The 25000-nt window shown below is 40.2% G+C and overlaps 1 protein-coding gene across 6 annotated transcripts in view; it reads left to right on the top strand.

Annotated features, from left to right (window-relative positions):
* Positions 1-25000, top strand: part of LOC135106094 (RING finger protein 37-like) — a 350223-nt gene that overhangs the window by 274166 nt on the left and 51057 nt on the right. For 5 of the 6 annotated variants that reach the window (XM_064014935.1, XM_064014939.1, XM_064014934.1 and 2 more), the window contains one exon: positions 21967-22050. The gene's annotated coding sequence lies outside the window, so the exon portion shown is untranslated. Of the gene's footprint in view, positions 1-12439; positions 12555-21966; positions 22051-25000 lie in introns of all 6 variants that reach the window. The other variant, XM_064014944.1, reaches the window with a different exon arrangement.

Below are 25000 nucleotides of genomic sequence, written 5' to 3'. Positions count from 1 at the left end.
TCTCATTTATCATTCCCTCCTTCATCAGTTCCTCTTTCTTCCTATTCTGTATTTCCTTTGTCGTGTCGTATTTCTCTCTCTCTCTCTCTCTCTCTCTCTCTCTCTCTCTCTCTCTCTCTCTCTCTCTCTCTCTCTCTCTCTCTCTCTCTCTCTCTCTCTCTCTCTCTCTCTCTCTCTCTCTCTCTCGTGGGACTAAGTGTAGATTGCTTGCTTCTTTTATTTCTTCTTATCTGATCTGAGAGAGAGAGAGAGAGAGAGAGAGAGAGAGAGAGAGAGAGAGAGAGAGAGAGAGAGAGAGAGAGAGAGAGAGAGAGAGAGAGAATATGATATGTAATTAGTGATGATAGATAAAGAAATGAAGGTGATGAGATGGCAGTTATACGTGTGTGTGTGTGTGTGTGTGTGTGTGTGTGTGTGTGTGTGTGTGTGTGTGTGTGTGTGTGTGTTTATCATTAATAGTCACTTGTACAATAATAAAAAGTCTACTTAACTTTAATGAATGAAAATAATGAACAAACATGAAGTAATATACTACGAGATGGAATATGATGACTCTGTTCATAAAGGAGACAAGGGGAAGGCAAAAAATAATGAATAATATGATGAAGATGAAATACAATGAATACGTGATGACATATAACAGTAAATGATGTATAATGAGGGCGGATAACAATAAAAATCATTCACGTCTTCATTAAAAGGAGACAAAGAAGTCTAATGATTAATAACTCGGTGAAATAAAGGCGAAGATTGATAAGACAAATAGCAATCGATAAAATAATGAAAAAAGTAAGTGAATAATGATGGCGAATAACACTAGAAATAATAAATACAATGAAATAAAAAAAAACGAAAATTACCAAGATAAATGGCCATTAGTAAAATAATGGATGATATAGGTAATTAAATAAAGGTGAATAAAGATAGAAATAACACACAACTTGTAATTGGAGGAAGGAGAGAAAAACTATTCCTCTTAATACACATGAACTGTATTATAAGTTAGTCATCGTCTTTATAATGAGTTCTTTTTATTCATGACCAGAGCAGCGCAAGGCCAGGTAATGTGTTTATGCTAACATGGACCGCAAACCGAGACACATATTGGCAGGGCGATAATTAGACAGACAGTTAGAGGGACAGCCAGTCGAGTGTGTGTGTGGATAGGTTATTGATGTATGAACAGATATGTATGTGAGACAAAACGATGAATGTAAGATTGAATACTTGAGTGAATGAATGAGTGTGTGACTAAATTCTGATAGACATCTGACTGAATGATGTTATTAGTTGATAGAGAAATGGCTGGATATTTAGACTAGTAGTTAAATAAAGAAGGTAGACATATGGGTGAATGCTTATTCTTAGACACACATGACTAAATACCCACATGAATACGTAGCCATATGACCGAATATTTAGATTAGCAGACAGATATATTGTTAGATACCTAGATTAATAGTGAGACAGATGGCTAAATGTCTATCTCCATTATACAATACCACATACACTAGCAGATAGACACATAACCAAATACTCCTGCTAACAATTGCCCTACGACTAAACACTCAAATTAATACACACACATGACTAAAAATAAGTAACTACCACACATATGAACAAATGGTAAATGCACATATGACCAAACGTTTAATAGTCACATGGCTTTTGTATAAATTGAGGCAAACACACGCTGGCCCTTTGTATCGCCGCGCCACAATGAGCAGACAGGACTCAGCAGGCGTGGAGAGATAGGGGCGCTAATCAGATTACAGGCTCAGGTGAAAGGCGAGGTGAGAGGAGGAGGAGGAGGAGGAAGGGGAGGAGGAGGAGGAGAGAGAGGAATGAGTTATGTCATCATGTTGCGCTGCCTGTGTCGTGTATCCAACTGTGTCTCCTTTGTTCCTTCTTTCTTTCCCTTTTCTTTCTTCCTTTTTTCATTCTCTCGTTCTTTTGTTCATTCATTATTTGTTTAGTTTATATTTCATCTTATTTTCTTGTTATTCTATATATTTATTTTCCGTCTATTTGTTGTTCCTTGTTTTTCCTTTGTATTTTTTTTTTTTTTTTTTTTGTGTGTGTGTGTGTGTGTGTGTGTGTGTGTGTGTGTGTGTGTGTGTGTGTGTGTGTGTATGCCTTGTTCTTACCTCTGTGTTCTCTATTCCACTTAATATTTTCCTCTCAGCATTTCTTTTTATTTCGCCTTTCATTCCAGCATTCCCTTGCTATCTCTGGGCCATGTTCTGCTATTAATTCCCCCTCCGCTCATGTTTCTCTTTTATTCCCCCCCTCTCCCCTTGTGCATTTCTTATTATCCTCCTTTGTTGTGTTTTCCCTGTTTATTCGTTAAGTGTTTTGTGTTCCTCGTTGCAATCACGCGTTGAACATTGAAACTTGAAAAACTAAATTGATTTTTTTTTCTTTTTTTCTTGTTTACTTTTTGGGAACATTATAAGATTAAACAAAAAAAATAAATTGATCTTTCTCGGATCTACTTTTTGTGCTCTTTTTTTTTTTCTTTAATTCTTTATTTTTTTTGGGGGGGAATGGAGCAACATTATGAGCACCTTTTTTTTTATTGTTATTCATTTATTCTTCTCCATTTTTAATCCCTGTGATCTTCCTTCCGTATAAAAAGCAAGATAAGTGAATAAGATAGAGGAGTAGTCGGAGTATCATAAAAAAAAATGTTAATAAAAAGATTCACGATTAATGAAGATACTTAAGTTCATTGTTTTACTCTTGGTGATCTTCCTAATACACACACACAAAAAAAAAAAAAAATGAAATAAAAAAAGAGAAGTAATTGAATAAGGTAGATGGAGTAGTGGCAGTATCATAAAGTAAAAGAGTATTAACTATATAAAAAAATACTAATAAAAGTCCTTGGATAACGAAAGCAAGTAAGTTCATTATTTTACCCTTGGTGGTCTTTCCAATACATAAAAACGCAGGAGAATTGAATAAGATAGATTAGTAGCGGCAGTATCATATCAGCCTAATAAAAATTCTGATAAAAACGTAATTGGGTTTAATAGCAGCTCTCGAGTAAGGAAAGAAAAGTACTTGAATTGAAAATATGTATTAAAAGAAAAAAAAATTATATATCAGGATCTGTAAACAATATTTAAGTGATTAAAAAGCATCAACATAGAAAAAAAAAATCGTTGCGAATAAAAGAAAAGATGAACTTGACAATTTTAAAAGTAAGTAAAAAGCAATAAGATAAAATAAAACAATTTCTAGCAATAAAGAAAAAAAAATAACAAAATAAATTAGTAAGATCAAAAAGCGGCAAAATCGTCATTAGGACCGTGTAGCAAAATGTGAGGCCAAATGTGCTTCAATTACGCAGAAAACGAGAGTCGGTGTCGCCCACTTTGCGCTTAATGAAAAGAAGTAAAAAGGAAAAAAAAAATATAAATGCAATCGGAAGGGAAAGTTAATATTCATCGCTTTAATTTACAGCCAGGGAAATGTTCTCATGATACTTGTTTTTTTTTTCTTTTTTTCTTTTTATCTTTTTCTTTCGCTCGTCCGTTGTTCCTTTCTCTTCCTAAATTTGTATTGTCATATCTTGAAGTGTTTTGTTTATTTTTCAGCTTCCTAAATATTTACGAATGAGAGTGGTAGTTTTTGTATCAGTTGTAGTATTAGTAATAGTAACAGTTGTTGTTGTTGTTGTTGTTGTTGTTGTTGTTGTTGTTGTTGCTGTTGCAGAAGTGGTGGTAGAAGTGGTAGTGATGGTTCTGATTATTGTGGCGGTGAAAAATACTCGTAAGTTACTGCAGTAGTTGTAGTAGTAGTTAGTAGTAGTAGTAGTAGTGGTAGTAGTAGTAGTTGCTATTGTTATTATAGCAGTAGTAGTCAGTGAGAAATACCTGAAAGTTATTGCAGTACTATTAATAGCAGCAGCAGCAGTACTAGTAGTAGTAGTAGTAGTAGTAGTAGTAGTAGTAGTAGTAGTAGTAGTAGTAGTGGTAGTAGCAATAGTAATAGTATTGGTAGTAATCAAGGTGGGCAGGTAGTCAATTTAGTCAACCGTTTAGACCCATGATTATTATGTGGGAGTGAGAGACTGTATCCAATTACTCCAGCCTCACGCCTTTGACTGAGAGAGAGAGAGAGAGAGAGAGAGAGAGAGAGAGAGAGAGAGAGAGAGAGAGAGAGAGAGAGAGAGAATCTGGAGGTTTTTTCTCTCTTACTTTTCCGTTTCTCTCTCTCCCTGTCTCTCTCTCTCTCTCTCTCTCTCTCTCTCTCTCTCTCTCTCTCTCTCTCTCTCTCTCTCTCTCTCTCTCTCTCTCTCATGCTTAATGTTGCAAAGAAATTGATTCTAATGACGTCAATGTCTACATACGTGTCGAGAGAGAGAGAGAGAGAGAGAGAGAGAGAGAGAGAGAGAGAGAGAGAGAGAGAGAGAGAGAGAGAGAGAGCATCCTTATCACCCCATAAAACAAGTCATAATCTGTAACGTTATCGATCTTTTCTCTTATGATGACACAATGCTAAGGTCAAACTCCCAAACTACCTTGTTATGACCTCCTTCCTCCCTGGCCTTGCCTCCTGACCTTCACCCTCCGCCGCCTCGCCATGACTCACCCGCGCCCTCCACTCTCTCTCTCTCTCTCTCTCTCTCTCTCTCTCTCTCTCTCTCTCTCTCTCTCTCTCTCTCTCTCTCTCTCTCTCTCTCTCTCTCTCTCTCTCCTGCACCGAGATAGCATTAGGTTTGCCATTACATCTTGCTCCAAATAAGCCTCTTTCTAATTTTTTTCTTTTGGTTTTAGTCTTGTTCTTTCTACTTCTCTGCCTTTTTTTTTATTCTTCGTGTCTCTTATTTCATTGTGTTTCAGGCTTGCCACGTTGTTTTTTTTTTTTTTCGCTCAGTTTGTGCTTATCCTACGTTTCTATTATTATTTTTACTCTTTTACCTTCTCTTGTTCGCTTTCCGTCTCTCTCTCTCTCTCTCTCTCTCTCTCTCTCTCTCTCTCTCTCTCTCTCTCTCTCTCTCTCTCTCTCTCTCTCTCTCTCTCTCTCTCTCTCTCTCTCTCTCTTACACACACACACACACACACACACACACACACACACACACACACACACACACACACACACACACACACACACACACACACACACATTATCTATCCCCACCATCTCCATCTATTTCAGAGCATTCCTATCTATTTACCTTTGTTTCTCCCATATCAGTCTCCTCTCCACCACCACCACCATCACCACCATCGCGTCAGCCAACACCCACGCCCATTCCCCATCACCGTCACAATCCGACACGTAATTACACTCCTACCTGCGTGTGTTACCTGCGTCACAAACCGTACTGTTGCAGCCCTCCCCTCACCTCACCTCACCTGATGGCTCTACCTGCCCCGTACACGCTTTCCTACCTATCTATCTATCCACCTTTCCACCCACTCATCTGCCTTTATCGTACTCTTTTTTTTTTCTCCCTCCCCCTCTCTCTCTCTCTCTCTCTGTCACGTGCAACAAAGAAAATATGAATCAGGTTCTTGGGAGGCTCACGACTGGTTGTAAGCTGGACAGAATCGCGTTTCAGAAGACAGGCAGGAAACAGTTCAGAAAATGAGTTGTAAATTAAATGAGCAAACAACAGAGAAATATAAATCAGCTGCGTTTATTAGTCAGAGTAAATTGGGAGGCGCGCGAATGGTTATAAGCCAAGTAGAATTAGATTTAAAAAGAAGCCGAGGAAAAATTGTTCTACAGATTGAGTTGTAGATAAAACAGACAAGAGTGGAAATATAAATCAAGGTCTTTTAGTCAGAGGACAAGTAATGAGGCATAATAAGAGTTATAAGCTAGAGAGAATAAAATTTAAAAGATATAAGCAAACATTAATTCATATAATTAGTTGTGAATGAGAGGGATAAATAACAAAGAGGATGAAAATAAAATTATCTAAGTCAGAGAGCAAGTTATGATGCATAGGAATAGTTTTAAGCTGGACAAACTCGGATTTGATAAAAAAAAAAAAAGAGATAGAGAGAGGTAAAAATTGGTTCACTAAATGCTTGAAACAAACAAAAGATGAAATATTATTCAAGTTCTTTTTGTCAGTGAATAAGTTATGACGCACAGAATTTATTGTAAGCTGGACAAGACCAGATTTAAACGGTAAGCAAAATTTGGATATCAAAATGGGTTGTAAACGAGAACAAATCTAGCAAAAGCGTGGTAAGTACACAGATATTGCATAGTTTCAAGAGGAGGTTGGGTGTGTTTTATAAATGGTAAGTTTTAAGTGCTTAGAAACTGCTCTTTGTGAACCAGATGGTCTTTTCACTTAATATTATATTCTTGTGTTTATACGGTGTTACTTGCTTCTCCCCTACCAACACCTCTCAGTTCACCTTCCCACTCTTTATATCCGACGTCCACTACTATTACTATAACAACAACTACCACCACCGCCGCTGCCACCACCACCACCACCACCATCGCCACCACCACTAGCATTCTCAGTGTCATTAGCATTGTATTCTCTCTCTCTCTCTCTCTCTCTCTCTCTCTCTCTCTCTCTCTCTCTCTCTCTCTCTCTCTCTCTCTCTCTCTCTCTCTCTCTCTCTCTCTCTCTCTCTCTCTCTCAACGCCATCAACGCGCTATCCACACCCTCTCCTCTTCCCTTCTCTCTCCGCCATCACTAATGAAGCTCTCGCGCCACAAAAGCCAGACAGACACACTATTCCGGCCTCTTTGTTGCGAAATATCTCGTGTTTGCTTTATCAACTTGGCTCCCATTTTGTGCTGCTCGCTCATTGCACGGGAAGAGATCCACTGATATATATTTATTGGGGGGCGAAAGTAACTGTTCATCAGATTGAGCGCAGCCGATTCTGTGTTGTGTGTGTAAATTCGGAAGGGTGAGAATGATGTACTGTGTGAGTGTTGGGTAGTAGAGAGAGAGAGAGAGAGGGGGGGGGCGGAAGGGGGAGAATGAGAGGTTGTGGGGTGTGTTGGTATTAGTGGGTGTTATTTATTTATTTTTATTTATTTTTTATGGTCTTGTAAGATTGAAGGAAAATGAATTAAAGAGATGAAGGAAGTAGTTTTGTAAGTCTCTCTCTCTCTCTCTCTCTCTCTCTCTCTCTCTCTCTCTCTCTCTCTCTCTCTCTCTCTCTCTCTCTCTCTCTCTCTCTCTCTCTCTCTCTCTCTCTCTCATCAATAACAACAAGGCAAAAAAAAATGTGTTTACGTAAAGGCAAAATAAGACAGTTTGTATTGGATTAGGAAATGCAAATAACGTGCCAACTTCTCATCGAGAGAGAGAGAGAGAGAGAGAGAGAGAGAGAGAGAGAGAGAGAGAGAGAGAGAGAGAGAGAGACGAAACAGGCAGACATTCACGCCGCTAAGCAGACAATCAGACGGGCACAGGGACGGACACACAAAGAGGGACCAATTGCACGGGGTATGGAGACGAAAGTAATGTGAGGCAAGCGTTGGAGGGGAAGCTCAAACAGACCACCAGGACGCAACTGTGCCTCGCCATCAGGTTATTGCAACGGCGACGGATGCTGGAGGGAAGAGGACAGAGAGAGAGAGAGAGAGAGAGAGGGGGGGGAGAGGGTGGGAAGAGAGAGGCTTTATCGGGTATCGGCAGTGTTCCCCGAGGTCCCGATATCCTGCCTGATGGAGGGCTAGGGTCTCAATTGAGTCTTAAAGGTGTGTACGTTAACCTCACCTTACCTCCCCTCACCTCACATCTGCCTGCCTCCTCGCTTACTCGCATGCAAGGTCAGTGGTTCGAGTGTGGCTTTGTGGCTTCCTTGTTGCCCTGCCTGGTTTGGTGGGTTATTAATGATGCTGATGATTCCCTAGTGACCGTTGTTTGAGATGCAGCGTAGTAGCAGGAGGAGGAGAATGAAGAGGAATAGAATTGTTGTTATTGTTTCTGGTGATGGTGACTATCTGACGTGTGATGTAAGGAGACGAAGAAGGAATAGGAATAAAGGAAGAGAAGGACAAGAAACAATAGGAGTAATAGAAGGAACAGGAGCACGTAAGTAGTTTATCGCTACAGTCGATGATGATGAACTGGTACGGGTAGTAGAAGCAGTAGTAGAGGAAGGAGGAAAAGAAGCGAGAAAGGTAGGTAGGACTAGGAAGAGGAGAAAGGAAGAGGGGAAAAGCGGAAATATCAGCTGTAACTTACACACACGCACACACATACAAACACACACACACACACACACACACACACACACACACACACACACACACACACACACACACACACACACACACACACACACACACACACACACACACACACACACACACACACACACACACACACAGCCTTAAGGGTTTAAGTGTGGCAGGCAGGAAGGAGAAGGAAACCTGAGTTGCTAAGGTTCCAGACTTCAAAGCGGGAAGTTGTGAGCGAGATTTTTTTTTTCTTTCTTTTTTATTGGGCGTATAGCGAGAAGCTTCCGTTAGGTGGATGATTTGCGAAATGAGGGGCAGACGAAAATGGAATTGAAAAGCAAAGGGGGGAAGGATAGCACGGGGAAAAGAATGGAGAAAGAAGTGAGCAAGAAGAGGAGGAACAGAATAATGGAGAATACGAGTATAAAAGAATGAGTCAGCAAGCAAAGGTAACCAGGAAGGAGGATTGCAAGAAGAAAGAAGACTAAAAGGAACAACTCAGGAGCGAAAAAAAAAAGAATGGAGGAGACTTAATAGAAAAGAGGAAAAGGAAGAGAAATTATTGAATGACTGGCGAGAAGAATAAAAAAAGAACCAATATGCTGAAAAAAAAAAATTGAGGAGTACATAGAAAGCAAGAAGAAAAGGAATGATGTAAAGGAGAAAGAGGAACAGAAATGAGGAAAGGAAGAAGAATGATTGGGTGATTGGTGAGATGAATGAGAGAAAGGACTCAGATGCAAAGTCAATGAAGTAGCAGGAACAGAAAAAAAAAAAAAAAGATTGAGTCGGTAAACAGGGAAAATCTGGTGCAGTCTTATTCAGGAACCCCAATAAGAGAACGATAGGAAACTGAGGGAGACAAACACACACCTGCTGTACAAAACCAGCAATGAAACGACAAGAACACAGGGATTAAGGACACCGGACGAAATTATAAAAAATGAAGTAACGTATAAAGGAAAAAAAAAGATATATAAGCTATGAAACGATAACCAGTAAAAAGAAAATGCAAGTTCCAGTGTAATTTCAATATCATGGGAAGAAAGGAAAAAGCAGAAGCGAGAAAAAAAAATCAAATTACCAATATGAAAATGAAAAAGAAAACGCGTAGTGCAGATAAAAGCATCATAGAAAACCGACGTATCTCCAATAGAATTTCCTACTGGGACATTAGATCCTTTCTGTCTGGCGGCGATGTTTTCTGATTTACAAGGAACATAGTCAGTCTTTGGAAAACTCTGGTAAATTCTGAAATTCCCTGGCTGATTCTTTATATTCTCCTTCATATTACTTAAAAAAAAAAAAAAAAAAAAAAAAACATTAATCCTCAAATTTGGGATGGTCCTTTTCACATCTGTTTTGGGACTGGGACCTCAGTGGGCCTTTCTTCGCTCTTTTTGCTGCCCGTGACCACTGTTCTGCTTACATAAAAAAAAATAAAATAAAATAAAAAAAACTGCAGAACGCGCTTGATACGACTCAATTTCCGTTTTAACCTGAAAGGAAAGTCCAGGATAGTGTTGAAGAGTTGTACCAGTAAAGATTTGTAACATTCGTGGTTTTCCGGTGAAATTTTCCTCTAGTCCGTTAGTTTTTGTTCTCGCCATGTGATTTCTTTGTGTCGGTGGTTTAATTCAATCTGAAGATCTGCGTGAGTTGTGTGACGTTTGCTGTTCTTCAGTAAGACTTTCCTTCAGTCGTGAGTGCTTGTTCTCTTCGGTACTTGCCGCTATGTGATCTCGAATAGTTTTGTAACATTAGCTGTTCTCTAGTAAGTGTTCCCTTGAATTTGTTAAAATCTTTTATTATAAATATTTAAAGCCACGTGCTCGCGGTGTTTCAATATATTAGATCAGTTAATTAGCACCAAAGTGTGGAACTAAATAAGCCTTCACATTTTTGCTCATCATTTGTACACTCTTTTTAAAGGAGAGGCGACTTAACGAGCTTTCCATTAAAAGTTGATTACTGGCTTTGGTTCTCCTCATACCCGCATAAAGGGATAATTGAATGATTGATGGATGCTTTCACTGATTTAATTCCTTCACTGCTCCGCGATTTCTCTCATAATTGCACGACTCTCAAACATTCATTTTCCTACTACAGTCTCTTGAATAACTCTGTAACCTAGAGGAAACAGAACGAATGCTCTACTGTTTTTTCTGCCTGCGTGTTTATGCAAAGTACTTCCTCCATTGCTCTGAATATTATCAAGAGAAAACTATTGTACTGAAGAAGCCAATGCTCCTCAACAGCGGCGCCATATCTTGCCTATTTGTAACAGATAAATAGATAAATAAAATCAGGGATCATACGAAAGAAGAAATAAAAGAGAAAGAATATTTGATAGTGGTGTGTATGGGGGGAGAGGGCTGGTAAATTCCAGATGTAGTTGGTGCGATTATTCATGTGTTTCAGGGTTTCCACTTCAGCAGGTGTGTTTGTTTCTTGCATGCAGGGTTGCCGTGTTGCTTCTCCCCTCCCTCCGTGTTTGTCGTCGTGTTTGTCTGTCCGTATCTGTTTCTTGCTCTGTTTGTCACGCTGTTTGGGAATCCATATCAGTTTCTCTCTGCCTCTCTTTCTTTCATGATTCTTTGTTTGTCTGTCTGTCTTTCTTTTTCCTTTTTTTTGTATGTGTTTTCTGTTTTCCTGTGTGTGTGTGTGTGTGTGTGTGTGTGTGTGTGTGTGTGTGTGTGTGTGTGTGTGTGTGTGTGTGGTCTCTCTCTCTCTCTCTCTCTCTCTCTCTCTCTCTCTCTCTCTCTCTCTCTCTCTCTCTCTCTCTCTCTCTCTCTCTCTCTCTCTCTCTCTCTCTCTCTCTCTCTCTCTCTCAATTTATATCCACTTTCTCTCTTTTTCTAATGGAATTTTGCACCACATTCATCTCGTTTTCTCTCCTTCTATTCCTTTTCCTTCTTATTCATTTTAATTCACTTTCACTTCCGTGTTTATTCTTTGTTTCTTTAGCAGATTTTCACACTCGTATGTCTATTTTCTCCGCTGTTTATTTTTTTTCAACCCATTTTTTGTCATTCCATTTTGATTCTGCTTTTCAGAGAGAGAGAGAGAGAGAGAGAGAGAGAGAGAGAGAGAGAGAGAGAGAGAGAGAGAGAGAGAGAGAGAGAGAGAGAGAGAGACTGACAAGGAATAAATAAATGTGTCATAAGCCTTAAAACTTTGACTTTCGCGTCACTCATAATTACATCAGAAATTTTAGTGCGTTTTTATCGTTGACGGGAGAGTAAAGCTCTGTCAGCAGGTACTCTCTCTCTCTCTCTCTCTCTCTCTCTCTCTCTCTCTCTCTCTCTCTCTCTCTCTCTCTCTCTCTCTCTCTCTCTCTCTCTCTACTTCTACACCTCGATTCCCTCTTTTCTTCTCTTCATTTGTGCTGTCCCTTGTCAAAATATCCTTATTTGACTACCATCCCTTTTCCCTTCCCTTTCCTCCTCCTCCTCCTCCTCCTCCTCCTCCTCCTCCTCCTCCTCCTCCTCCTCCTCCTCCTCCTCCTCCTCCTCTACCACCATCCATCAAGACACTTTATTTCCAGACTTTCTTATCTCCTTACCTTTTCTTTTCCTTGTCCATCAATACACCTCATTTTCAAAACACCTTTTCTTATCTACTTCCTCCTCCCCCTTCCCTCCCCCTACTCCTCCTCCTCTTCCTTCCCTTTTATTTCCTCTCTCCCTTCCTCTTCCTTCTCTCTGGACATCTTATTTCCACCTTCTTTTCCTCTACTTCCTTCTCTTTCCCTCCCCACCCCCTCCTTTCGCCCACCCCTCCCAAAGACAAGTCATTTCCACACCTTGCCCTCTTCTTCTTTACCCCTCTCCCCTTCCTCCTCCCCTTTTCTTTCTTTTACTTCCTCATATTGATTCCCCGCCTCATCCATTTTTTTTTTAGATTTTTTTTACTTTTCCTTCTCTTTTCCTTTTCCACTTTTCCCTTCCTCATTCTGTTTTCTTCCATTTCATCTTCTTTAACATTCCTTTCCTTTCTGTCTACTATCCATGTCTTGTTTTCCTTCTCTTCCTTCTCCTTTCCACTGTCTTCTATTTTTTTATTTTCCCATCGCATTTCTTTTCCCCTATCCCTTTCCCTTTTCTTTTCCTATTTTACCTTTCCCTCCCGTTTCTATCTTCATACTTCTTATTCTTTTTTCCATATTTTCGTTTGCTTCTGTTTCTCTTCCCTTCCTCCTTTCCCCACCACCACCACCACCACCACCCACCTCAACGCTGTCACCCTCATCAGCTCCTTCAAGACACAACTCCGCAACCTTCATAACTTGGCGCAAACTTGGTGACGTGGGATGTCACGATCAGCTCAGCGGTGCCTCCCTCCTGCCGAAGGTCTTGGTGGGGAGAGGGTGAGTAAGGGAGAGAAGGAGGGAAGAACCTGTTGCTTATCCAAGTTTCCTTCCCTCTCAGCAGTCTCTCTCATCGTGCTATGAAAGGATGGGAAGGAGAAAGGAAGGAAGGAAGGAATGGAAAGATGAGGAATGAGAGAGAGAGAGAGAGAGAGAGAGAGAGAGAGAGAGAGAGAGAGAGAGAGAGAGAGAGAGAGAGAGAGAGAGAGAGAGAGAGAGAGCTATTGTGCCTCTTTGTCCTCACCACAAGGATAGAGGAGGAAGAAAGCAACAACAAAGAACATACAGGCAGTAGAGAGAGAGAGAGAGAGAGAGAGAGAGAGAGAGAGAGAGAGAGAGAGAGAGAGAGAGAGAGAGAGAGAGAGAGAGCAGGCAGGCAGGCTGGTAGGGAAGAAAAGTAAAGGTATGAGGAGACAGGACGTGTTATTCTGTCCCTGGCCTGTAGTGGCGGTAGGGAATCTTGCTGCAAGTATTTCGTTGTCTTTCGAAGGCTTACATGACTGAGTGCGGGAAAGCTCCAGGGAAGAAAACGGATTGGCACCTAAAAGAGCGGTATTTGTACTGAGAGAGAGAGAGAGAGAGAGAGAGAGAGAGAGAGAGAGAGAGAGAGAGAGAGAGAGAGAGAGAGAGAGAGAGAGAGAGAGATGACACTTATATAAACGCCCATTATTTCCCAAAGCCCCTCCGAACGAAAACTGTTAGGAGACTTGAATCGAATTTATTAAGGATTGATAGACGCTTATTCTTGATCAAAATGGATACAGTAAATGGGCTTTCCTTTATTTACAGGCTTAATGGACCTTTGGATGAAACTACCTCCTTTTATCTTCATTACCCATCTCTATTTTTTTCCTTTATTATTTTTTTTTATTACTCTGTCCGGTGAATGGAGGTATTGGAAAGGTATAATAGAAATGGAAAGAAAAAATATGTCCTTTAATTGCTACGTTATAGAATTATTTGACCTATAAGTATATAAGTAAATATCTAAAGAGTAGTGTTGCATATAGATGCCCTTTTAAGATTTATAAATATATATATTCTAATGCTAATTATTTGAGTTCTTAGTTGGTTTAATGTTTTTGTTATTATCACCGGTACCATTACCATCATGAGAGAGAGAGAGAGAGAGAGAGAGAGAGAGAGAGAGAGAGAGAGAGAGAGAGAGAGAGAGAGAGAGAGAGAGAGAGAGAGGGGATCACATAGTTAGGGCGGGGTCCCCACAGTCCAAACAGACAGACAACACGTAGTTTCAGGCAGTTTCAGTTAGTTCAGTTTCGATGAGTTCAGTTCATTGCATTGCCAGTTCATGTCGCTTCAGAATGTTTGTTTACTTGGCTATTATGTCCATTTATCCTGGCGTGGCTCCTTTTGTGTGTGTGTGTGTGTGTGTGTGTGTGTGTGTGTGTGTGTGTGTGTGTGTGTGTGTGTGTGTGTGTGTGTGATAAAGGAAAGTTTTCATTGTTCCAAGCAACATCATGACTTTTTCTTTACTTTTTAGCAGGAATTGTTATGTGTCTTTGTGTATTGACTGCATAGAATTAATTTAACATTGGTGAGTCTGACCTTCACTCCGACTGACTCCAAAAGATAAGGCATTGATAAGTTCTAGGTAAAGAGGTTAAACACTCGACCCAATCAAGGAGTAATGGATGAGTGATAGATAAATAAGATATATTAGATAATCCACTCACCTTACTCAACACAAATGGCTTAAAGTTAACCCTTTGACTGTTATTTGGTGCACCTTAATTATCAATCACTCAGGGATATCTTTACATATTCTATAGGTACCTCCAATCCTTAAGCTGCTTAGAAATTCAAAGATCTGTTCTTTTTAATCCCTTTCTTCCTTGAGGGTGCTTATAAAGATTTCATTGATTACTTCTGGTGCTGTTAATTGTTTTGTATCTCAGTGAAAGGGTTAAATAGATCATCCAGTTGATTCTCTTGAAAGACAGCAGATGAGTAATAGACTAATGTATACATCGCGCCCATTCCAGAAAAAATAATAGATGAAGTAATGATCGAATAAATAATGCAATTGACATACTTCAAATAAAATGATGAGCAATAATGAAGCTAATAATCCAACTGACTCACTCGTAAATTAAAGGTGAGTAGTAATTAAAGATACCTCGCTCATCTCACTCCATATACAGTAATAGATGAGTAATAATCAAATAGATGATCCACACAAATTACACAAAAAAAAATAATAGGTAAGGTGTAATTCGATAGATTCTCAAGTACATTCGGTTAAAACAAAGATGAATAATAATTGAATAAGTAAAACACTCAGCTTCCTGAAAATATGATAACTAATGAATGTAGTAGATAATCCGCTCGTCTTCAGCAAATAAAGGACCTAACGCAACCCTAACCTTATCTAACCTGAGTAGATGAAATATAAGCTAACCTAACCTAACCTTATCTAACATGAGTAGATAAAATATAAGCTAACCTAACCTAACCTTATCTAACCTAACTGAGTAGATAAAATATAAGCTAACCTAACCTAACCTTATCTAACCTAACTGAGTAGATAAAATATAAGCTAATCTAACCTAACCTTATCTAACCTAATCTAACCTAACTGAGTACATGAAATACGAGTATAAGCTTCTTTAATCCGGTAATGAGAAATAATTATACAAATAAGGGAAATCACTAAATATCTCAAAATTATAATCTAAACTGTCTTCCCAAAAAGTGAATAACATGCAAGCGATATTTCACGGAGCTGTGTGTTCATTCGCCTGAATTTCAGCAAGAGACTTTAGAAATTATTGTATTGTTGCACCTAATTAGGATTTATATCAGTGGTGCGTGTGATGTGTGTGTGTGTGTGTGTGTGTGTGTGTGTGTGTGTGTGTGTGTGTGTGTGTGTGTGTGTGTGTTTCTGTCAGTTGGTTTCAGTGTTAAGTGTTCTAGATTGTTTGTTTGTTTATTTATTTATTTATGTATTTATTTATTTATTTATTTATTTATTTATTTATCTATCTGTCTATTTGTATGACGATCATGAACTATCGTCTTATATTCAAATTTTCCACAACATCTCCATCCCTACATATTCTATTCATAGGTCAGTATTTGCATCCCTTATGTCTCCACTCCGTCCCCCTCTTAGCGTTGCAGCAGGTGAAGAGAACATATAACAGATGTAAAGAGAAAGGACAACGAGTACCTCAGGAATATTTCAAACTCCAGACTCAGCAGTGGACCGCTCCTCGTTTTCGCTCAGTTTACTCTTTTCATTCCCCCTTATGCACTTTTTCATCTCGTATTTTATCATCCTGTAAATAAAATGCGCCGATATTTACTGGTTTTGCATGGAATTCATAGATATTTCATGTCTACGTATTTTGAGGGATTTTATAATTGTAACCTGACACATTTGGACGCGGAATAGTCGTATAATAATTCCGCAACACAAAATATGGACGAGACAGACTGGACAGACCCACGTCAGCTGCATGCTCCAACTTTCCAAAACTCGTCATTAGATTACTCTACCATAGACCACGTGGGGATGTATTTGTTCAGTGACGTTTTAATTAATAACCAGCACACGCTACCAAACCCACCAATCAAACACAGACGCGGCAGTTTAGTGTAGCCACGGCAGGATATCGAGTAATATGCTGTATTCTCATGTTTTTTTTTTTTATCAAAAGTCTTCTAATCTGCTGACAATCCCCTTACAAAACATGACTGGTAGGTTTTCCTCTGAATTGCTGTCAGTTTTTCATTTGACGGTTTTTATAAAGAATCCTGTAACCTACCGCTCTCTTAAAACTATATTCAACGTTTTTGCTCAGTCTGATTCTTCTGATCTACTGAGTCTCTTTATGTAACCAGACAATTTATTTATCTTCCTCCAATCTGCTGACAGTTTTACAATTCAACTAATATCACAACGAGTCGCGTAAACTGCTCACTCTCATCCAATACATAGCATTTCGTCTGAATCTTAAGTCCTCTAATTTTGCTAACAATTTTCCATATGTGAGGGGGCTCTGGCTAAGGGCTACAAAAGAGGTAAAAAAAAAAGTCCCATTGAAGGTGCCAGTCCCTAAAGAACAGAGCCAAGAGGACACTCCAAAGTCAAAGGAGAGGTAGAAGTATCTTGAAACCATTAATTTACAGAATCCGACAGTTGAGAGATTTCTCCTACGTGTCCTAACAGTTTCTTGGTTGAATAAGGCTTTCTTTAACAAATCAGACGACGCACAGCTGAGAGAAAACACCAAAACACAACAGTAGTCAGGGCATCACGTAAACAGACACCTTTGAATACCCTAACAGTTCATTATTTAAGTTATATAAGCGTTCGTCAACAAATCAGAAGCGGTACAACTGAGAGCGAACACCAAAAGACAAAAGTAATCAGGGCAGCAGGTAAGCAAACACCTGTATGCTGAACGCTAAACACCTTTCTTTACAACTCCTGCAGTCCTCAGTCCTCAATCCTCAGTAATCCTCGTTGCGTCTCGTCACTGACAATGGCCCTGAGCTCTCATCCCCTTTCCCACTCCCCCGAGAGGTACCGGATGGAGCTTTGCATTCGGTTTTATCTGCCCTTAATGGAACGTATCGCTGCCGGGGGTTGAGAGGAAGGGGACAGGGCCAGGGTCTGAACGGAGGCTGCCTGCGTGAAGAGGCGAGAGGGAGGGAGGGGGGCTGAGCGAGAGGAAGGGGGTAGGCTGTGATGAAATGAGAGTGTGTCAGGAAGGAAAGGGAAGTGGAGAGGGAATTGATGAGAGAGAGAAAGGAAGGGAGGAAAGGGAAGGGGAGGAGAGAGAGAGAGAGAGAGAGAGAGAGAGAGAGAGAGAGAGAGAGAGAGAGAGAGAGAGAGAGAGAGAGAGAGGGGGGGGGATAAAGGGTGAGAGACTATGCATATGTTGAGAGATTGAGGAAGGGAGAGGGTTGGTATGTTTGTACATTTACTGTGCAGAGAGAGAGAGAGAGAGAGAGAGAGAGAGAGAGAGAGAGAGAGAGAGAGAGAGAGAGAGAGAGAGAGAGAGAGAGAGAGAGAGAGAAGGTGACTGAGAGAGGGGTGATAAATAAGGAATAGAGTCCGATTCTTTTTAAGGTAATGGAATATAAAGATAAATATTTGGATTAGCAAAGGAGAGAGAGAGAGAGAGAGAGAGAGAGAGAGAGAGAGAGAGAGAGAGAGAGAGAGAGAGAGAGAGAGAGAGAGAGAGAGAGAGAGAATTGATAAGATCATTTAAGTATGATATCAAATAACTATTAGCTTGAATCCAATCTCTCTCTCTCTCTCTCTCTCTCTCTCTCTCTCTCTCTCTCTCTCTCTCTCTCTCTCTCTCTCTCTCTCTCTCTCTCTCTCTCTCTCTCTGTGTGTGTGTGTGTGTGTGTGTGTGTGTGTGTGTGTGTGTGTGTGTGTGTGTGTGTGTGTGTGTGTGTGTGTGTGTGTGTCGCCAGTAGATGACATCCTTTCATCTCTGCGGCTGTATTAAGCCAAGGTTCACTTACTCGATTCTTCATTTCCCTCCCTACTTTTCTTCACCATATCATATTTCCCAGCACGTATTAAGACTGATTATTATTCCCTCCTTACATATGCAAGTTTAATATTTGATTACATCTCCCTTGCTTACTTTAATTCAATATTCCTGAGTAATAAAATTAAAATGTGGGTACGAGATGATCCTTGAGAGAGAGAGAGAGAGAGAGAGAGAGAGAGAGAGAGAGAGAGAGAGAGAGAGAGAGAGAGAGAGAGAGTCAAAAGTGTGCACAAATGAATATTGAAAGTCTAATACACAAGTGTCAAAAGGAATAGTCCATGGCGCGCTTGATAAATTTTCACAAGGGTTTTAATGAATCAGAAAGACACCACGAAGGCAAAGGAAATGTGGAGTGCTTGGAAAAGGAACGAAGAGGCATGGGTTAGGTGATGAGAGAGAGACAGAGACAGAGAGAGAGAGAGAGAGAGAGAGAGAGAGAGAGAGAGAGAGAGAGAGAGAGAGAGAGAGAGAGATCAACACGCAAACATTTTATATTTTCTCCCGTAACTGTCAGAATGATTTAGTTACGTTTTTCTTTTTTTTTTTTCTTTTCCTCCTCTTTGGATTTCACATCGTGCCTCGCCCTTCCCCACCACACATAAACACACACACACGCACACGCACGCACGCGTGCGCGGAGGAAGAAGAATATTGTCAAGAAATTATATGTAGAACTCATAAAGGATGTCAAAGCAATACCAATCTCGAAGTTCTTGCTTATTTCTCATTATTTTGATTAATAATATATATGTTTGCAATCAACGTGGAAACTAAAATTCTGCCTTGCTTACATATATATATATATATATATATATATATATATATATATATATATATATATATATATATATATATATATATATATATATACAGACACATTATTTTTCCCCTTTTTCTTAATTAATACTTCAATTTTTAAAGCTCCAATTGCAATTTTTACATTTTTTTGTGAATTTCTATTCGCCCTTGCGTTTTTTTCGTGTTTTTTTTTTTTTTCCTCAGCATTACATATATCACTGATAGTGTTAAAGGAGATGGTTTCCTCACCTGCCATAAATAATGCTACTTCTTATTTTATTTTACTTTTTTTTTTTTTTTTTACTCGTTATATTCTGTTATTACTGTTTTACTCATCTGGTTCAGTGTTGATAAGCAGCAGTTTTATTTAATCTTTTAGTTTCCTCATCTTTTTTTTTTTTTTTTACTTTTCTCTGGTTCTGTTAATTTAGTTAATGATTAATTATCATTTTCACTTTAATTTGAGTGTTGTAACTTCAATTTTTATGGTCGTTACTTTAATTTCTAATCGTAGCAGGTTTTAATCTCGCATTTAGTTTTCATTTATTTCTCTCGTGTCGCTACTACAATATAATATACAGCAGTAAAGACAGTAATTCTACTTCTCCCTAACATTCACATAAAGGGTTCCGATTAATAACCGTAATAACTTTGAACTTTATGTCTACAGCTGTAACTAAAATATTTTCTGTTCATTTAAGCCTCGCTTCTTTGTTTCACTATCACATCGTCACGCACGTTTTTCTGACTTGTAATTATTAACTGTTATAACGTCTTAATTACCATTGTAAACAACATTCCGCTCAATTTCTTGTTGGTTTCCTTTTGTTATTTCCATCATGTTTTCTCACGTATGTGTTTCTGGTACAAACCTGTAATAAAAATTTAGGTAGTACTGGCACCAATAGTAGTAGTAATAGTAGTAGCATTAGTAGTATTAGTACTAGTAGTAATAGTAGTACGAGTAGTAGTAGTAGTAGTAGTAGTAGTAGTAGTAGTAATAATAATAATAATAATAATAATAATAATAATAATAATAATAATAATAATAATAATAATAATAATAATAATTTACCTACTCGTGAACATTTTCTCTTACTTTGTTTGAATTTAGTTTATTTTCAAATTTTCGTAATTTCATAATTTTATCTAAGTATTTCTGGCTCACAGGTCTGTGTTCCTTAACATTTCGGCCTCTCACCAACACTATTTTCAAGACCAAAAAAACAAGAATAATCAGATTCTTATGACGTTTTCTTCCGTTGATGATGCAGAACCCTCGTTAAACTGCCAATACATAGCGTCATGGATTCACGCTTGAAAACCTCCAGAATCTTTTATTAAAACATGATAATTCGAGCCAATGCACCGAAACGTTTAGGAATACGAGTCGAAGTTGTAATCACGCGTCGGTTTCACGTAATGACACCTTCATCTCTTTCAAATTTAACTTTTCACCTTGTCCGGCTTCCCTTTATCCAGGTCAATAACATCACTCTACTTCTCCGCCTTCTCCCGCTCCTTTTCCTTTTCCGACTTATTTCTCTCCTTCTCTCTTTCCCCATCCAGCCATTCCTGTTTCCTTCTCTGCTCCTTTTCTTTCTTTCCTCTTTCCTCCTTTCCTGTATCTCAGTCCCTCTAGCCATTTCCAGTTCTCCTCCTCCTCCTCCTCCTCCTCCTCCTCCTCCTCCTCCTCCTCCTCCTCCTCCTCCTCCTCCTCCTCCTCCTCCTCCTCCTCCTCCTCCATCCCCCCTTTTTATTCCCCTCCAGGCAACATTGCTCGGCTTAAGATAAACACAAACAATATATTCCTTGCTGTTTCCTTTCTTCCTTCCTTCCTTTATCCTCCTCCTCCTCCTCCTTCGCTTTCCCCTCCTCCTCCTCCTCCTCTCTTCAGTAACCATTATCATACTGTAGAGTTTCCCACGCAATTCTGGTTGACTGCACGGTCTGTGTTGTGTGTGTGTGTGTGTGTGTGTGTGTGTGTGTGTGTGTGTGTGTGTGTGTGTGTGTGTGTTGTGTGTCCGCGCCTTTATTCTGGCAGTAAGGTGAAAGGGAGAGGAGGAAGAAAGGGAAGGGAGGGGAAAGTGGAGACGAAACGCAAGTGTTGTACGCGTAATATGCAGAGAGAGAGAGAGAGAGAGAGAGAGAGAGAGAGAGAGAGAGAGAGAGAGAGAGAGAGAGAGAGAGAGAGAGAGAGAGAGAGAGAGAAGGAGAAGCGCATGTACTTCAGAATGAACGCACGACGCGCAATAGCAATTTCAAAAGAATTTAGAAACAGGAAAGAATTTTTCAAGAGCAGCGCAGCAAAAGTTTTAGTGACAGCCCCGCTCGAAATATTTGGAGACTTGTAGCTAAAGAAGAAATGTGTGCAATGTGGAGAGAGAGAGAGAGAGAGAGAGAGAGAGAGAGAGAGAGAGAGAGAGAGAGAGAGAGAGAGAGAGAGGAAGTAGACAGGCTGGCAGTAGAAGAGTCAGACTTACTTTAATCCATCCATCCATACATACATACATACATATATACATACATACATACATAGGCAGAAACGCAGACAGATGGTCGTAGGTGGAAGGCCAGAGAAAGAATACTAATGAGTGTATATGTTAATGCTTGTGACCTTTTTTTCGTATGTTATTATTTAGCAAGGCTGTAATGACGAGAATTTTCAAGGCTGATGACTCCAGCTTTAACAGATGCAAGCACGGACGACAAACATTATTATTATTATGCATTATGTATTTCAGACTTTAATCTTTTCATAATGTTTTTCCAGGGAAATTCATGCATTAATACTGTTGCTGATTATATGTATTTAAGTCTTAGTTTATTTATTTATTTTCATTAATCTAGGAGTCTTAATTATTACTGGTTTTATGTATTTTGATTTTTTCCTGTTTTTTTTTTCAGTTTTTAAAGAGAGTCTTGCATTAGTTCTCACACATACATTCTCTCTCTCTCTCTCTCTCTCTCTCTCTCTCTCTCTCTCTCTCTCTCTCTCTCTCTCTCTCTCTCTCTCTCTGTCAGTAATGTCACCCAGCCTGACCCACACCCCTCACTTTGCCTCACTTCCCTGTTTGCAGTCACCCGCCAGACTGTCACGCGACCAATGAACAGCGTCACAAGGAGTCTGCCAGGCGCTGCTCAGGGCGGTCATCTGATCAGAGGTAATTGCTGTAGTGGCTCTTGTATTTATGTGTTGGTGGTGGCAGTGTTAGTAGTGGTAGTTGTGGTGGTGGTAGTAGTAGTAGTAGTAGTAGTAGTAGTGGTGGTGCTAGTAGTATAGTAATGGTGGTAGTGAGCGGTAATAATTACAACGGCACTTATGCTTATATGTAGCAATGATGGTAGTACTAGGAGTTGTAGTGATAGGGGTGGTGGTGGTGGTGGTGGTGGTGGTGGTGGATGTTGTTATTGTTGTTGTGGTAGTGGTGGTGGTGGTGGTGGTGGTCTTTAATTGGTAACATGTAGGAGTAGTTTTTAATGTTTACATGCATTTTTTAATTCCATTTCCAAAAAATCCTAATGAAGAAGACCTAATAGAAGGAGGAGGAGGAGGAGAACGACGATGACGAGGAGGAAGAGGAGGAAGCAAATGAGGACAAATCAGACTAATAATATGACGAGGAGTAGGAAAACATGAAAGAAGCGTAATGAAAGAAAAAGGACTAGAATAAGCAGGAGGAGAAAGAATGAGAGGAGGAGGAGGAGGAGGAGGAGAAGGGAGGTGGGGTGAATTAATTATAGATATGAGAAATAAGACGAGAAGAAAGTTTGAACCGAATAAAATGAACAAGTAAGAAAGGATGACGATAAGCAGTAGCAGTTTGACGAGAAAGACGTGAACAACAAGTAGTAAACAAAAGCATAAGAAGTAAGCACGTAACAGTAGAAGGAGAGAGCAAGTAAGACGAGGAAGAGGAGAAGCAAGAGGAGGAAGATGGGGGAAGAGGCCGCAGTAACCTCTATTACTCTTTATTGGCGTTGTGTAAGAATTGCAATCTACCATCCATTTTTCCTTTTCTCCTTCTCTCCCTTCCTTTTTCCTTCCTTTCTTCCTTCCTCCTCCTCCTCCTCCTCCTCCTCCTCCTCCTCCTCCTCCTCCTCCTCCTCCTCCTCCTTTCTTCGGCTCCGGTGATGCGTTAGGCGTTTCAAGGCCGGAGGAGGAACAAGAGGAAAGAGAGAGTAAGTAAGGGCTGAGAGGGAGGGAGGGGAGGGATTGGATAAGATAAGAATGAAGTAAGAGAGAGAGAGAGAGAGAGAGAGAGAGAGAGAGAGAGAGAGAGAGAGAGAGAGAGAGAGAGAGAGAGAGAGAGAGAGAGAGAGAGAGATCATTTAAGGAAATGTCAGTCTAAGCTAAGAATCTAAATAAGTTTGATAAGGTCAGGGAAGAGAGAGAGAGAGAGAGAGAGAGAGAGAGAGAGAGAGAGAGAGAGAGAGAGAGAGAGAGAGAGAGAGAGAGGGGGGGGGGGGAGGGAGTCTTATACACAGCGAGTAAAATTTAGAAAGGAGTAAGGTAAAGAATAAAAGGAATAAAAGCAAGTAGAGACTAAACTACGAAAATAAGGAGAGAAAATAATGAAGAGGAGGAGAAAGAGAAGGAAGAGGAGAAAGAAGATGAAATAAAAGAAAACGAAAGGAGGTGAAGAGGAAGAAGCAAAAGATCAATAACAAACGAGGCGAAAAGTTACAAGCAACGCAAGAGGAAAAGAAAAAAAAATGATAAAAGTCTGTCTGGTTGCGAAGATGGTCGAGAGAGAGAGAGAGAGAGAGAGAGAGAGAGAGAGAGAGAGAGAGAGGTTGGGGTTGGGGTTGGGGGATGGTAAGGAGAGAGAATGCCACCTAATATTTACCCGAGCCTTCCCGAGGGGTGTTTCTACTCATACATCAGTCTGCTCCACTTCTAATATATCGGCTCTCCGGGCCGCCTCAATAACGGTGAATATTTTACTCTGCTTCACTCCCAGCTGATACTTAATGCCTTATGGGACGATATACCCAGCTGGCTTGGCTTACAGAGAGAGAGAGAGAGAGAGAGAGAGAGAGAGAGAGAGAGAGAGAGAGAGAGAGAGAGAGAGAGAATTATAAACACCCAAACTTTATTGTCCAAACTAGATGGTATGCTTTTAAAATTTTAATCTTCAGATGGGTGGAATCATCAGAGAGAGAGAGAGAGAGAGAGAGAGAGAGAGAGAGAGAGAGAGAGAGAGAGAGAGAGATAGCAACAAGAAGCAGGCAGATTGAAATGTAAAGGGAACAGTCTTAACCCTTCAGCCTGTCAGCATTAATCAGTCAGTGTGTCAGATCCATTGACCGAAGTGCGTTCTGCTTTAAGGCCGCGTGTGTGTGCTGCTCGTGCTCTCTCTCCAGGCCAAGGTGAAAGTGGCCAGCGCATCACTTCACCCGCCTGATGCTGTGAAAGGCTGTGGTGGCTGTCAGGGAAAAGCTGTAGATGGTTTTGTTCCCTTCTGTGTTCTATGTTTCTCTCCCATAGCCGCCAGGTGTTCGCGTCGAGAGGAAAACCTACCTGACACGATTCGTTTTACTTATTTAGTGTGTGCAGTGGCGGCGTGCAGGTCAAGGGCGGGCGTGGGACAGTGCGATTGAATATTTTATATGTGAGTAGTGTGCGCCTGTTGATGGTGAGGGGCTTGGCGGCAGGGCACGGCTGAGGTGACCATATGTTTTTATTTTGTGTGGTGTGTGTATGAAAAGAGAGAGAGAGAGAGAGAGAGAGAGAGAGAGAGAGAGAGAGAGAGAGAGAGAGAGAGAGAGAGAGAGAGAGAGGTATGAAGTTAAGGGATGTGGAACATTTTTGTCCCAAAATGCTCCCAAAAAATGTGAAAGGAAAATAGTTTAACTTTTGACTCACTTTTCACGTCGCGCCTCACTGCTCCTCCCTGCCCAGTCCTCTCCGCCGCCCTGCCCCCGCCCTGCATTCTAGCAAAATAAGAGTGTCAAGTGTCAGCACCAGGCATCTGTTCCCTTCCTCCTCCCCTCCCACCCTTCCTGTCTACACAGCACGCAACTTCCGCCACCTTCTGCTTCTTCGCTTGCTGGTTAATTCTATATCATCATCACTTGTATTGTTTTATGTTGCTGATCTATCGATGAGCC

This window comes from Scylla paramamosain, chromosome 12 (genome assembly GCF_035594125.1).
Source record: "Scylla paramamosain isolate STU-SP2022 chromosome 12, ASM3559412v1, whole genome shotgun sequence".
Classification (NCBI taxonomy): domain Eukaryota; kingdom Metazoa; phylum Arthropoda; class Malacostraca; order Decapoda; family Portunidae; genus Scylla; species Scylla paramamosain.
Note: the sequence above shows the minus strand (reverse complement) of the source record. Positions and strands in the feature narration are given on the sequence as shown.